The 14,072-nt window shown below is 41.1% G+C and overlaps 1 protein-coding gene across 6 annotated transcripts in view; it reads right to left on the bottom strand.

Annotated features, from left to right (window-relative positions):
* LOC118510883 (mitogen-activated protein kinase-binding protein 1) overlaps positions 1–13,671 on the bottom strand; it is a 98,238-nt gene extending 84,567 nt beyond the window's left edge. For 2 of the 6 annotated variants that reach the window (XM_036053253.1, XM_036053254.1), the window contains exon 1: positions 13,509–13,671. The gene's annotated coding sequence lies outside the window, so the exon portion shown is untranslated. Of the gene's footprint in view, positions 1–13,504 lie in introns of all 6 variants that reach the window. The other 4 variants (XM_036053252.1, XM_036053255.1, XM_036053260.1 and 1 more) reach the window with 3 other exon arrangements.
* Positions 13,672–14,072: the final 401 nt, after the last annotated feature.

Consider the following 14,072-nt stretch of genomic DNA (forward strand, 5'->3'; position numbering starts at 1 on the left):
AAGCTTAATCATGTTTGACATTTCGGGACAATCGAAGTTCGTTATGACACGTTCGATGCATCGATTTCAATATCCAACAGTTTTGATTTCATGTTTCTTCTACAGTTTTACGTTTAATTTAAGCTTCACTACAATTATAACTTCTCAATTCTGGTGTCAAAAATAACGAAAGGCTATAACTAATTTAACTAGGCTTTATATTATTTAAGATGTCGGGATTCTAAATTCTTGTTCCAAACCTTGGCGTTGAGGAGCTATAGATGAAGATAAATGAATCTCTATAAGCAGTCAATCGAGATTCAGGAGTCAATAGATAGTCAGCCGAGTCACAATAACTTTCCAACATCAAAATAACGAAGTCAAAAAAATAGCGAGTCCCAATAAAAATTGAAAGAAAAACATAACTGATTTCGGAAAGCTGTCCGATTATATCACAACTGCTGCACATGATATATAAAAACCTGTATTGAAGATTCTGAAGAGCGCCAAAACCACTAGGTAAAAACCAGAGTGAAGGGAGATTACGTTATGACATTATCAAGTATCATTGGGATATTGGTAACAATCCTGAGATATCATCTGAAGCTTTTGAAATCACACCCTGTTCGGTTATGATAAATAGACATTGTTTTGCGACTACATCAGCGAAATCTTGTACTCAATCTAAACATCCAGCTCCAAGATATTCCATTCTTTAAATCATTAACCAATTACCGCAAGCATGACGAAAAGGATCGACAGACACTATTCTTCCGACGTCCTTCAACCATCGAATATTAACCTTCCCACTCTTCAAGAGGCGTTCAATATGTCTCAAACCGAAAACCATGCTCCTGCTGCCTGCCACAAACATTTCGCTAATTGAATGCCGTTCAGCTGAGAACAGCTGATTGATGGAAGGTTAATCCTATCCTGTCACTGTTTTAGCTCAGCCGAGACGGAGCGATCAACCACCCTATTGGACCCCTAGACACATTCTACCCAATCACTGCATCCAATTTGCGGCAAAAAATCGTTCGCTCGACACGGCGATGGATAAATAATTATGCTCCATCAATTTGTACGATCCAAACTGAATCAAACTTTACCCACACGGGCTCAGTAAAGTCCTCCGAGACATTACAAGCAATGGTAGCGCCGTAGCCCAAGTTTACACTTTGAAAAAAGTTTCCGTACTTGTTGTCGACCCTTTTGGGCCGGCCGCTTTCATGTTTGCCGACAGCGTGCGCCTCTCGTGGGACTCGCGCAGGGGCAGAAAGTTAGCGCGTGTGACGCGCGTTAACAAGACACCGGAGAGAACCGGTGATGTGATGAAAAGCGCACCGTCTGACTTTAACATAACTTCGTATGTAGCATGGTTTTTATCTGTTACATACCCCCGGTACAATAAAAAAAAGCAGGAAGGTCAGAACGGTGATTTGTCAACCGGAGCTCTGTCGACGCAGTTGCAATCGGATCAAGCAGTCTGACAGTGAACTGACGTGGCGTATTGTGGAGGAGGGCAGGCGGAAAGGTGGGCCTAGTTGACGGTAATTGTAGAGTTCGTAAGGTTTTTTTTTTCGCTCACTTCTTATTTGTCCTTTCCCTACGGAGCAATCAAACGGACTAGACACGCTCTGAGGTGTCTCTCGTTGTAGGGGTGTTCTTCTCTTCTTGACCGTGTCCGCTCGCGACAATTGACACGTGAAGAAAGCTAGAAATGGTAATGTCAAATTGGAACGGACGGTGGAATTTTGCTAGCGCCAGCAATTATGCTTGTTAGTGCTGCGTGGTGCGGCATTCAAATAAGGGCAAAATATGTCCTTAGAATTTGTAGGGGATGTAGAATGTTCGTTCTTTGTGGAGCAACACAAAATGTGTTGATGCTCACTGAAAAAATATGCTAAAATGGATAAGAATCCTCACCTGAAAAGATAAAAAGTGAAAAAGAAAATATAAAAATGTGAACTACGCTAAATTAAACAACAAAAAGCTACAAGTTTATAAGAAAAACTGTACAAAACAAATTAATGCAGATGAAAAATAATCATTTAACATAAAAAAGTAAAAAATAAAAATTTACAATAGTTGGAAATGTGAAAAAATATATACGTATAAATTAAATTAAATGCATTTAAAATTGGAAAAAATCCGGTCATTTTTAAAGTAAAAAAAAGAAGCTTAAAATTCGGAACGAAACTAAAAAAAATAACTTTAAATAAGTCAAATTAAGATAAAAATATTTAAATTTAAATAAGTCAATTAAATAAAAAAATTAAAAATAATAACGTTACAAAAAAGAGAAGAAGTTATGAGAAACAACAGAAAAAGAACAAAATCGTCAAAAACTTAAACAGAAAACAACAAAACAAAATAGATATGAAAATAATATAAAAACAAACTAATCGCTACTTGACAAAATAAAAAACTTAAACAAAAATGCAACTTGGTAGCATGAAAACCATATTTGTAAATGAACCAAAATTTAATAAAACAAATGAAACAAAACGAATAACCCTTCAAAACACAAAAACGTAACAAGAACAGTAGAAATCATGGAAACAAAAAACTAGAGCAACAAACAAGTTGAAAGAAAAAGCCACTTTCTGCTTGAAAAAAAGACAATACGAACACATAATAAAATCATTTCAATTTCCTATCAGATTCAACTGACCCGAAATCAATATCCGTACCATAATCAAATGTGTATACATTGCTATGTGCCCGTAGTAACCAATTCGTAAGCATCAAAAGCAATCGCATCTCCCAGTCGTTCGATTCGATGATCCATTTTCGCACGTATTCTTGCGCGCGCACACACACACAGCAAACCGCGTCACGTTATCGGGGTTTGTTTGAACGCGTGAAGCACTCCAAGAAACCTTCAAGTCGCGTCTCCATCGATAAACGAAACGTCTACGACCAGCAAACCGATGGAACAAAACGGTCCACTCACTGACTCTCTTCTATCTCTCGTCTGTTCCACTGCTATTGACCATCATTTCTCTATCGACGACCATCAACCCCCCCTCCTATCGATAGGACGGGAAACCCTTTTCCGAAGGGTGTACACAAGTGGGCAGTGACAACGTGCAGGCCCCGCACTCATTTCCAAGCACTTCTTCACCCTTGGCTTTAGTCTGATTTTTTTTTTATCATCGGCCCAACAACCGCAAAATACGACAGCAAAATCACGTCAACAACGTGACGCAGCTCGGTCACGCAGCTGTTTCGCGGATTCGTCGAAAAATCGCGTCATACAGCAGTTTGTGTTTTTTTGCACTCCAAACAACCTTTAAGATTTCAGTCTTTGCAAAAGCTTAGCATGCTACGACACGACCTATTTCGCGTTAGGGTGCTCGCGTACGCGTACGTTTTAAAGGCAATCAACGGAAGTAGTCACTTGGAAGGTGATAATAATTGCTGATCGATGCAACTATCGATTATGCTTTTACGTACATCAAACCCTTTTTTGGGGGGTTTTGGGCAATCGATCGGAAACAATTATTAAACAAAAACCAACCCCCTTTTCCACAGTTTTATTTGATTGTAAAAATTGTGCTTTATCGCTGGCAACAAAAGCCCGAGCCCCGAAGAGTATTAATAATGTTAACGTATCGATTTAAATGAGCTCATCATCGATTAACGTTTGCGAGAAATGGTGACTGGCGTGTCCATACCGCATTCGAAAAGCGCACCCGGCTGTTGTGCACCATAATTGCGCCCAGCGTTGATAGAATCGGGTTTGCAATTTTCACACATGCACAGCGGCTTGCTCATTTACACCCAACCGACAGCAAAACCGTATAAATAATGCACACCTATTTGCTGCTAATTTAAACGACCGTACCACACAGGTACAAATACACACACACATGCTTGTAGTATTTAGTGGCCGGATTCACCCCAAGAACTTCTTCGTTTCGAGCATGGGCATGGATAATAAATATTGATGAACGGCCAGCGATACTAACGAGCTGCTCATACCGTCGTTCGATCGATTTGATCGGCCCCAAGAGCGATCCGAGCGACTGGAACCATTTAATTCCAACCGAGTAAGACTCTGTTAACCGACATCCCGGGGAAGGAACGTAATAAAGTGACCGGAGCCAAAACCCAACCGCCCGACCGGCCGACCGACCGACCGACCGTGGTGCGCCATTCCTCCAGGGATGGCGTGAGATAGAACACGCTTTCGTAATTTATTGACTCGATGAGTTGCTCAGTTTTTGGTGCTTAAATAAGTAATCAGATTTCGGGTGTGTATTCAGCAAGCCTAGTGGCCACGACATCTCCTAAAATATGTTAGGCATAACAAGCTGGAGACAACAGTTAGAACTAATTGGAAGCAAAATCGATTGAAAACGGAATCACTTTTTTGGCCATAATTATTTTAAGATAATAAAAACAACGACAGTCTTAAGTGATGTTTAAAGAAGAGTTTATAATTCAATTAACACACCATACTATCAGCACACAATCAACTAATTGCTGTTTGCTTTAAAAAAAAAACCCCCGAAAACAAACGTTACATATTTAACACAATTTCTTTTAACTGTACGCATGAAGCTTCAGCACGTTCTTTTACAATCTCCTAACGGAGTCTCTCGCTCTCTCGCTCAAGCACTTTCATACTTTTTCCAAACTTTTGCACAGCGCAAAAAACCTTCTTCTCGTAACGGAAAAACGCCAGCAACAGCAGTTTTTCAAAAGCAACCACAACAAACCGAAAGAACCGTTTAGAGAGCTGGTGGTGCCAGGCCTCCAGCAAGATAAGACTTTTCACGGACGAGCTGGAAAATTGGCTAAAGCTAAGGAAGATTAAAGACTTTCAACAGTGGCCGTCCTCCGGTAGGTCTAGCTGGGTGATACACGAGCAGGTTTCGTGGTGGTGTCCGGTGTCCAGTTGTGAAGCCTTGGAGCGAAAAATAGCCACCACGAGACAGCTTTCCAGGAGAGCCTACTCTTGGTACCGTTCGCAACTGCAACTGTGCTTTGCCTCTTCTCGCTTTCTTCAACTGGGTCATGTCACCGTGACCGTTAGGAGGGAGCGGCAAAACCGAGGGAAAGGTGAGTGTGAAAATCCGGCCAAAAGATTCTACAGTCACCGTACTACTACGGGGTCGGTACATTGGCAACATCGTACGGCACACTCAAGGCGACCCCTTGTTTGACCTACTAACACCGCCAGGTTTAGGTCTTCTCTGCCATTGGAGAAGATGACACCACCGCCAGCAAAAGCAACCCGCATAGTAGTAGAACTAATCGACGTAGCGAAAAAGCAACCACCACGGTCACGAGCCATTTTTGTTCCTCTTTGCCTCTCTCAAGCACTTCAACTGCTCGTGATGATAACCTAGGAACGATCGGTGTGATATGGGTGGTATTATGCTAACACACCCGTTTCTTTTTTGTGGTGCGAATATGTAACGCAGCTTCTTTTTCCACCCTTTTATGAGGTTTTCGTCTGATGTATGCGAAATCATGTTCCTCAAAAATAAGTTTTTTTGTACACACCCTAAGGTCATATAGGGCTTAAAAACATACGGACGGATATATGTAATGCCCACACGAGGAAAAGCTTCTCTTTCGTTTTCCTTTTCTCCTGACAATGACCTTCAAACGTGTTGCCTGTCGTTCTATATTTACACGCACGCTCACAACTTTACACAACACTGGACGGCTAGGGATGGCGAAACCACGATGGTTGTGACCTAGTCTAGGCATCATGCCGAATGATATTTTTCTAAAAAAAAAATAATTCTTATCTCGCTCCGTAACACTTTGTCGGAAAGTGTTTTTCCTAGTTTGCTATCTTTCCACTTGACCCTTCCATGCGGCTTGACCGATAATTGATGTGATGTAGTGATGATAAGGCACATACTGTTTTATTGATAAAAATGTCTAGCCATGAAATATTTATTTTATTATTCATTTTAAAACTTTGATTAATTAGCAAGATAGAAATCACAGTAATGAAGGGATAGTACTCCCATGGACGAGCGTTATCGGTTGTTTACTGTCAGTTTTAACCATCGATAGCCTACGGTGGCTCGTTGGTATATTGACAGAGATGATTTTGGCCAACATGAAGAGAGTTCAGGTTCAAATCCCAACGCGCGAATCCTTTCCGTTTTACGTAAGACCTTACTATTTAAATACGGGTATATCAAGTGAAGGAAGGCCAACAAAAAAATGACAGCTCAAGCCTTTTTACAAGAGGTAGAAAACGAAGAAGGAAATTCTGCAAATTCCATCACTTTAAACTTACAAAGAAACATCAAACCAAGACCAGAGCACACGGCTCTTTATTCTTTCTTCCAGCAAGCAGATCAAGATGGAATAAAGGCACCTTTTCTCTATTGCGTCGTTTGTGGTTCGTCGATTGCCCTCGCGGATTCATAACGGTGAGGTGTTCAAAAAGAGTGCTCCATAGGATTACTCATCATCGTCCAACGGTTGTGGTTTCCTTTATGACGATGAATAATTCTTTCTTGTGAGGTAATTGGCCCCACCGCTTCGTCATTGGATGGTTTTCTTCATGTTTAAGTTACTTTAAAAACTTTTTATTTATTGAAGTTTGTAACTCTTGAAGAATTTTTAGGGGATTCTTAACTCTTTTCCCTTCAAAAGGCCTAGCAGTTAAGTAAAATAAAAATTAGAAATAAATATTCCTTGAAGTGAATTTGAGGAGCGATTGTTTTAATCTTACAACAAAACAAGCTTAGTTCTAAGCGCGCAGCATATCGATAGTTACACTCCACTTATCTATCGATAAACAGCACGTGTTGGCCAGCAATTAGCTACGCCCTACGAACCGTACCAGCTCAAAAGCCGTCCCTCTTATCATCCAGTACTTACTGGCAGCAGCAACAACACGAGCGTCACCAACTTCTAAATTACGAGTTCTCCATAACAAGGCCTAATAACTTGCACTCTGTTTCAACACGTTCATCGTGTGACGCATATGTGAGACTGGGCGAGTGCAATAAAATGACTAAAACAAAAAAAAACTCCCACCAGCAACGACCTACCCCCCCGTTTGGGCTGCAACCTTCCAACACCACTGAATAAAACTATGGCCTGGGTTGTGTTTTTCCTTCACCATTTGTTTTGTTTACAATTTGTACATGTTTTACTTCTTTTTTTGTGTATATTTTTTTCTCTCCCTCGTTGGATATGAAAACCACACGATGTCCGGTTTCCGTTTATGGGCGTAAAAGTTTAGCCCTTTTATGGGTGGACAGCATGAGTGTGCCGTGACATTCCCGCGAGAATTCGGTGCTCGTTGGCCACGAGAATAGGGATGCTGAAAACTTTTTCCTCATCTTTATGCGATCACCGGCGTATCGGTAACGATTAAATATGATACCCTCATGTAGTTTCGCTAGTAAATAGCGAGTTGTAATCACTTTCCATTCCTGCCGCGGGCTTTATTCCCGTACTGTACACACCAATCAATAACCAATCAGTGTCGTCGTCGGTGCAGGAAGGATGTCAATTAAGCGCAATGTAGCAGGTCCAAAACAGGGGTGCGCTACTGCAACTCACCCCATAATAATCCCGTCAGAAGTGTCATAAAGTCCGTGGACATATCGCTGTGAGCGAAATGAAGTTTTAATGACAATTTATGTTACCTTGCTGGCACAAATCCGGCACCGAGCCCGCGCCGGAACAGCTGACCCAAGTGTAAGAACCTTTCTTGCAGCAGGGCGAGCAGCGAGGGTCAAGATGGCACCACATACACTCACTGTGTACTGCATACGCGGCCAACCACAGCATGAGTTTGTTTTCTTTTTATAATTTCAAAGTAGCATCCACAGCTGGCACCACCATAATACGGACGGGGAGGTTGGTTTGGATCGATGCCAAATTTGCGCCAAGTAGAATGGAATTATGTAATGAAGATTTGTTACAACCTCATTCGAAATTGATTATGTTCGGTGCGGATGGGCTAAATGCGTGGAGCTTTCGCGACGACCAATTTAATGGGGACAGCTTTGCGAGGAGCAGAATGAACTTTTCTGGTAATTGTTATAGCAAGAGTGGCTATCAGCAAGGAAGATAATTTTGAGTCAAATGTATTGAAAGTGTTCAAAATAATTTATATTTCAAATAGCCTTTACTCTCGGGGTAACCAATGTTCTCTGCGATGATATAAAATTAGGTGGGACTGATTCAATTAGGTGGGACTGATGCTAGTAAATTCAACATTAAATTTTAAAAAAAATTACAATCTGTTAACAACTAATTCTATACAGTTCATTTTTGGTGGGACTGACATTAGGTTGTAAACTATGAGCCAAAACCATTGAGAGCAAAGCAAGGAATATATTTTATGGCAGGAATTGAGTCCCAGCATGTTGCTCCTCAAGTAGTTTTTAATTTAGGATAAGTTGATCATCAGTATAACAAAAATCATTCAAGATAATTGTATGGTCCTGAATATCATTTGTCTATCAGAGGACTCTAAGTGTTACCAAGATTATAGATCTCAAAAAAAAACCCTAGATCTTACCCTACTTAAGTTTTCTTGTACGCAAAACCCTTAAAAGAATACTCATCCAAAACCACTTCAAGATGCCAATATTCAATGACGTTGTAACGTTATCAGACGCCTTACTCACGAGGCTAGAGAACTACACAAACATCCACACATCACCACGCATCACCTCCTCAAGCACAGCAATCATAGCTTGAAGGAATCCATCTTAGATTGTCTCGCAAGCATCTCTCCTAAGCTGTGCTTGCTTTCCCATTGCTCTCGTTGCACTATTCGTTCGTCCATTCTCATGCACAACAAACCATTATCAGCTGATGGACCGGCACAGTGTGAGTTCTTAGTATCAAGAAGTCAGTACGATTGCGTCGGTTTCGTTGACCTTTCACTCCAGCTGTCGTGCGTTCAAAACGCCTAGCATGCAATCTTGGACAAGAAATTGAAGCATACACAAAGAGAGGAAACAAAGACGCAGTGGAGGATCTTTATTTACTTTGCAGTAGAAAAGAAGGTTGGGTTAAGATTGCAAATTGCTCACTTCTACCATGCCAAGAAAGATTAGGAAGAGTAATGATGAGTTACGCAATTTTTTATTTCCGTCCTTAGTCACGTTGGCCCACTTAGAAAAAAAGACAATTTCTATAACATTTTCTACCAAACAACCTTTCCAGAAGGTAACATTTTCAACCCTCGTTTAACCTTCTGTCAGCAAATTTGACCGACATTGACACTGATGATTAAAGCGCCTCAAAAACAGCGAGGGTGGTTCTCAGGGTGAAGGTTTTATTAGTTTTAACTGGTGTTGGGGATGACTCACTGGAGCTGATAAAGTCATTTCTGGTGACGCTGTTAAAATGACACTGAAAATTACTTTGGGCGTAGTATTAAGGCTCAATTACGTGTTTAAAATAAAAACTTCCTTCAGAAGAAAATTGAAAAATATTTATTTTCTCTTACAGTGTAATGGAAAACACACACTTGACATTAACATAAGGAAAAGAAACCAATCAACGCCAGCCCCAGCATACAATAACATAAACAGATTTGCCCCACCGTTTGCCCTCTGCTAATAACCATCGACTGGCTTTATGCTTTCCCTTCTTCCGCCTGTCACGACCAAGTAAACCAATTTCTATTTTTGGTCCTAATCTCATTACCTTGTCACGGGAGTGTTGTGTACACAGTCTGGGGTGTTTCGTAACCAAAAATTGTTTATGCTACATACTGCAGTTCACCTCTCTACAACGAATATTAACCAAATAGGCAATGGAGATCCTTATTAGTGCTTGGCCCAAAAACTGACATAACTTATTCCCATTTTCACACTCCCGGAACCTTTGAAATTGGATAAACGAGAGCATCGCACGGCACTCCGTGGACCGTAATTAGTGTAAGCACTTGAGATGAATATTCACCAGAGAGTACTTTTGGAGAGCAAAAAAACGATGATTGCATTTCACGCAAGACTTAACTTCGTCTTAATGAAGATGGACTTGGCGATATAACTTAATAAAGTTAATCTGGAACTAATATTGCGGACCGCAACTTTGGACATTACCGCAACAAAAATTCCTCCCATAATCCTTACACATCCACCACCTCTACTTCGCTGGCGGTTGATCCTCCTCTAATGTCCTTGCCACCATAACACAAAATACCCATTACTCTTAATCCTCTGTCACAGCCGTAGTCGTTCGCAAGTGTAATAGTGTGTGCAATAATAAAGCGTCTCCTAATTATGGCCAGCCCAACGGAGTCTCACATGTCTGTCGCATGTCTCGCACGTCCAATGGCAGAACATAAACACTCGCTGCTGGCGCTTCTCGTTAACCCGATCACAAGACACACTCGAAGTTGATGTGGACATGCTGACGAACTTTGGTGTCCGCAAGGGACAAGGTTCGTTTTTGCGCTTACAAAAAAAACCCCATCAGCTGCAGGGAGCTTTCAGCTTGTAGCTGTATCTGTATGGGGAAAAGAAATTTATACACGATCTTGATCTCATGAAACCCCCCCAAGAAAAGGCCTTCTGTGGAAAGTTGTCGTCCCATCGCCCCAGACGAATGCGCGTAAATTCCGCAGTCACATACAAAAACCCATCCGCTTGTGTGCGTTCCAATCGAAGAGTAATGACTTCTGTCATGTTTCCCCGGACGTACAGAAAGAAGTTAAGGTTATTGAAGTCCCAATAAGGACAGGAAGGATTTATTACTTTTATAACGAGTTGAAAATATTATTTTAAAAACTTAAAGACATTAAGAGCAAGCAAAATTGTCATTGGGTAATTAAATCCTATCACAAACTCGTTTGTCCGGCAAAAAAAATCTCACTGCGACAATTTCTCGGACCACTTTCACCGTCGAAATGTCACCCTAAAACCAAACAGCCACAGCGCCATTCCTCATAGCACTGATGTGTGTGTGTGTGCGTGAGGGGTTTCTTATCATGTCTACTCGACTTGCAGGAGCCAGGGAAGATTATCCATTGGTTTGTGCCCTGCAGCAACCCACCACAGCACTACCGATCTTATCAAACCCCCACTCTACTCAGTGTCCCCTCAGGAAGGAGGTTCAAACCAACAAAACCCACACAATTACAGCTGGAAGTGCGTTTTCACTTTCGCGACCACACGCGCTCCGCATTATCGCGCCCGTAATGATGCTTTAGGTCCTCAGTTGGTCTAACTGATAAGACTCGCTACTTGTTGGGTCAAACTTCCGGGGGCTTGTATTGGTGGTGGTCGCAAAATGCAAACATGCAAAATATGCCTTCAATGCTTTCAATTCCACCAGCCCTAACATCCCACCCCTTTCTTGAGCCATTATAAAAGTCTGGAGCATTCTAAACGAGCTCTCCTAAAGCTACATTTAAATAATACTTCCTCACGAACCGTTCGTTAACATGCCACTGCTGTTAGTTCCAGGTTCGAGACTGGAATAACTGGTTCCACATTAACCTGTTCTCTTCTGCAAGCCTCATTCCGATAGCGATCACACGTCCAGGTGCGCCGTCTAGAATGTCCAGCAAACGTAACATAATAAAACGCAATGTTGCCTCCAGTGGTTCTGCGTTATGCGTCGGTTGGGAAGAAGATTTTAAATCCGGTAAAACAACCAGATTTAAAACTCAACGGGTTTTTTTTTTTGCTCTTATTCATGATTTTGCTGCAAAAACTTGATCCAGGCAATGAGGGTGCAATACAATCAGGAAAGAGGAATAAAGGATGGAATTTTAAAAGGCTTTTCTTGAAGATGTGTTTTGATTTGAACTGTTTGATGGATAGTCCTAAGCCTTACAACAAATGTCTACTCACAAGTTGCAACTCACATTGTTTTAAACAATTACTTTTGTGTTTAGATTATTAGATCTGATATTTTAAAAGGCCTTTTTTGAGATTGAAGCTGAAGGTTCCCTGAAAAAAGTAAACTAAACCTATCGTATTCAAGGTTAACAATTTTACCATGAATATTAAATAAAATAAAGTTTGTCATTTAAATATCAAATGGATGTTTTGTAAACTACTCTTAAAACAGGCCTTATTTCAGATTTTAGTTTTAAAATAAAAACACCCGGTTTGCTATTATTTTAATTTAAACTACGTGACGCTTAGGCGTGAGAAATTTCGCTCAAATGCTGTATCATAGCAACCACAGACAAATTCATGCGAACCATCAAAGTACTCTTTGAAGTCGGTGAGTTTTCAAGTTGGATTTCCCCAAGAACATGCTTTGGGCTCTTGGCGAACACCTATGAGCAGGTTGTCTGACCCAACAGACACACACACTCACAAACAACCAAACAAAAAGGGCTAATGGGAAAATAAGGTAAGCTTTCCTACATTTAATTCCACTTTACCACGCTGGGCTCCGCTTACCTGTGTCTGTCCGTCTGTCTGGCTGGTGAACCATTTTACACCACCGGAGTCCGCGCCAGTTGAAGACCGTATTCACACCACCACACAAAAGCCACACACACACACAGAAAGGACGCTTTTTCCCGGTCGGAACAACGTTTTCCCTTTTTTTGTTTGAGGCGCAATAATTAAAAGGTGTGTTTCGGAGGTTTGTTATCCTTCTTTCTTTCAAAAACAAGGGTAACACGCACACATCGACACTAGCAATCGCTACACAAAACTACCCCTAAACGCATTTCGGAACTGGCAAAGCATTTTTCACTCGTTTTACGAGAAATACGGAAACTGTTGCACTTTTAATTAAAAATCACACTATTCACGCTCGCGTTCTGTAGACAGCGAGACTACGGTTTTCCCACTGGCGACTTGGATGCTTTGCCACCTTTATACATATTCGCATTCCGTAACTAAGCTACCAGACGCATTTGTGTATGTGTTTGCCCTTTTCTTTTTGTAGGTTTGCATCGTGGTATTTAGAAGGCATAAATGCGGTTAAGAATGGTTGCAACCACACCGAAATGCTCACAGAATAAGAAACTAACCATTTAATAGGTACGCACGGTTAAAAGTTTCACAATCTAGCGCTAGAGAACAATGTTATCAGGTCGAAACCCATCAAGAAAACACACACACTTTTGGAAGAGTAAGCAAATAGGAAGAAAACTCCGTCTGTTGGCTTCTTTCTTCTACACACGCGCGTCCCGTTTCTGTTGATAGCCGTGTGGAAAAGTGGTTGGTTTTCCATCCGGGACACGTTTCGAAAATTCTGATGATGAACTGACTGGTAGGAGATGAGAAGCCTGAGAACTTTTTTTCATTTTCCCTCTGTATCATTGCGGGTAAACCACGGAGGACGCTATTTTGTCCGGACTGGACATAATATGGGAACGGATCTGCTTATTTCTACACTTTACACAATTTCTTCATTAAAATTTATCACACACCGATTGCTATAGGTACGCATTGCGCTGCTACCTTTAGAACCACCCCGTGTGATAATGCTTCTTCTTCAACGAAGCACCCTTTCCTTACTAGCGCACGAATTCACAGGAAAAACACACGCTTAGAACAAAATTTGCCCCGCAAAGAAACCCACAAACTAGCTCACTCACACACCGTTTCCTTTACGCTTTCGTCTGGTAAATCACTTAATATTTCCTTTCTTTACTATTTATAATTGAAAAACAAAACATTAAACACGGGCGAACACGTACGCGACGTCCGAACTCGACAAAATAATGAACGTTTTTGAGTATTTTCCCTTGCAGTGGAATGGTAAACAAGGTGTAGATTTTGACCGGAATGTCGGTAGCACCGTTGCGGGATTGATGTGCATGTTGGACGAATATGGTACAGCATTACGCCCATAGTTTGCTTTGACATCGTGCTAGCTGTCAGCGTTCGGGAACCCATTTGACAGCTCGAATGACAGCTTGGGTGTAGGAATGTGGATAGGAAAATTGTATTCTCGCAAATGAATAAAACTTGGCGAAGTTTTATTAAAATAGGATTAAAGATGGTTAAACGCCAAAATCTAAAACATTCATGAATTCATGAATTCAACTAAAACCAATCAACTATTGAAAAATTAATGTAAAATTTGTTTTGTGCTTGCTGTAGGTGAACTTTACCTCTTGAATTGCCTTTATGCTGGTTAAGAGTGTTTGGATGCTTTCAAGA

The sequence above is a fragment of the Anopheles stephensi genome, chromosome 3 (assembly GCF_013141755.1).
Source record: "Anopheles stephensi strain Indian chromosome 3, UCI_ANSTEP_V1.0, whole genome shotgun sequence".
NCBI lineage: Eukaryota > Metazoa > Arthropoda > Insecta > Diptera > Culicidae > Anopheles > Anopheles stephensi.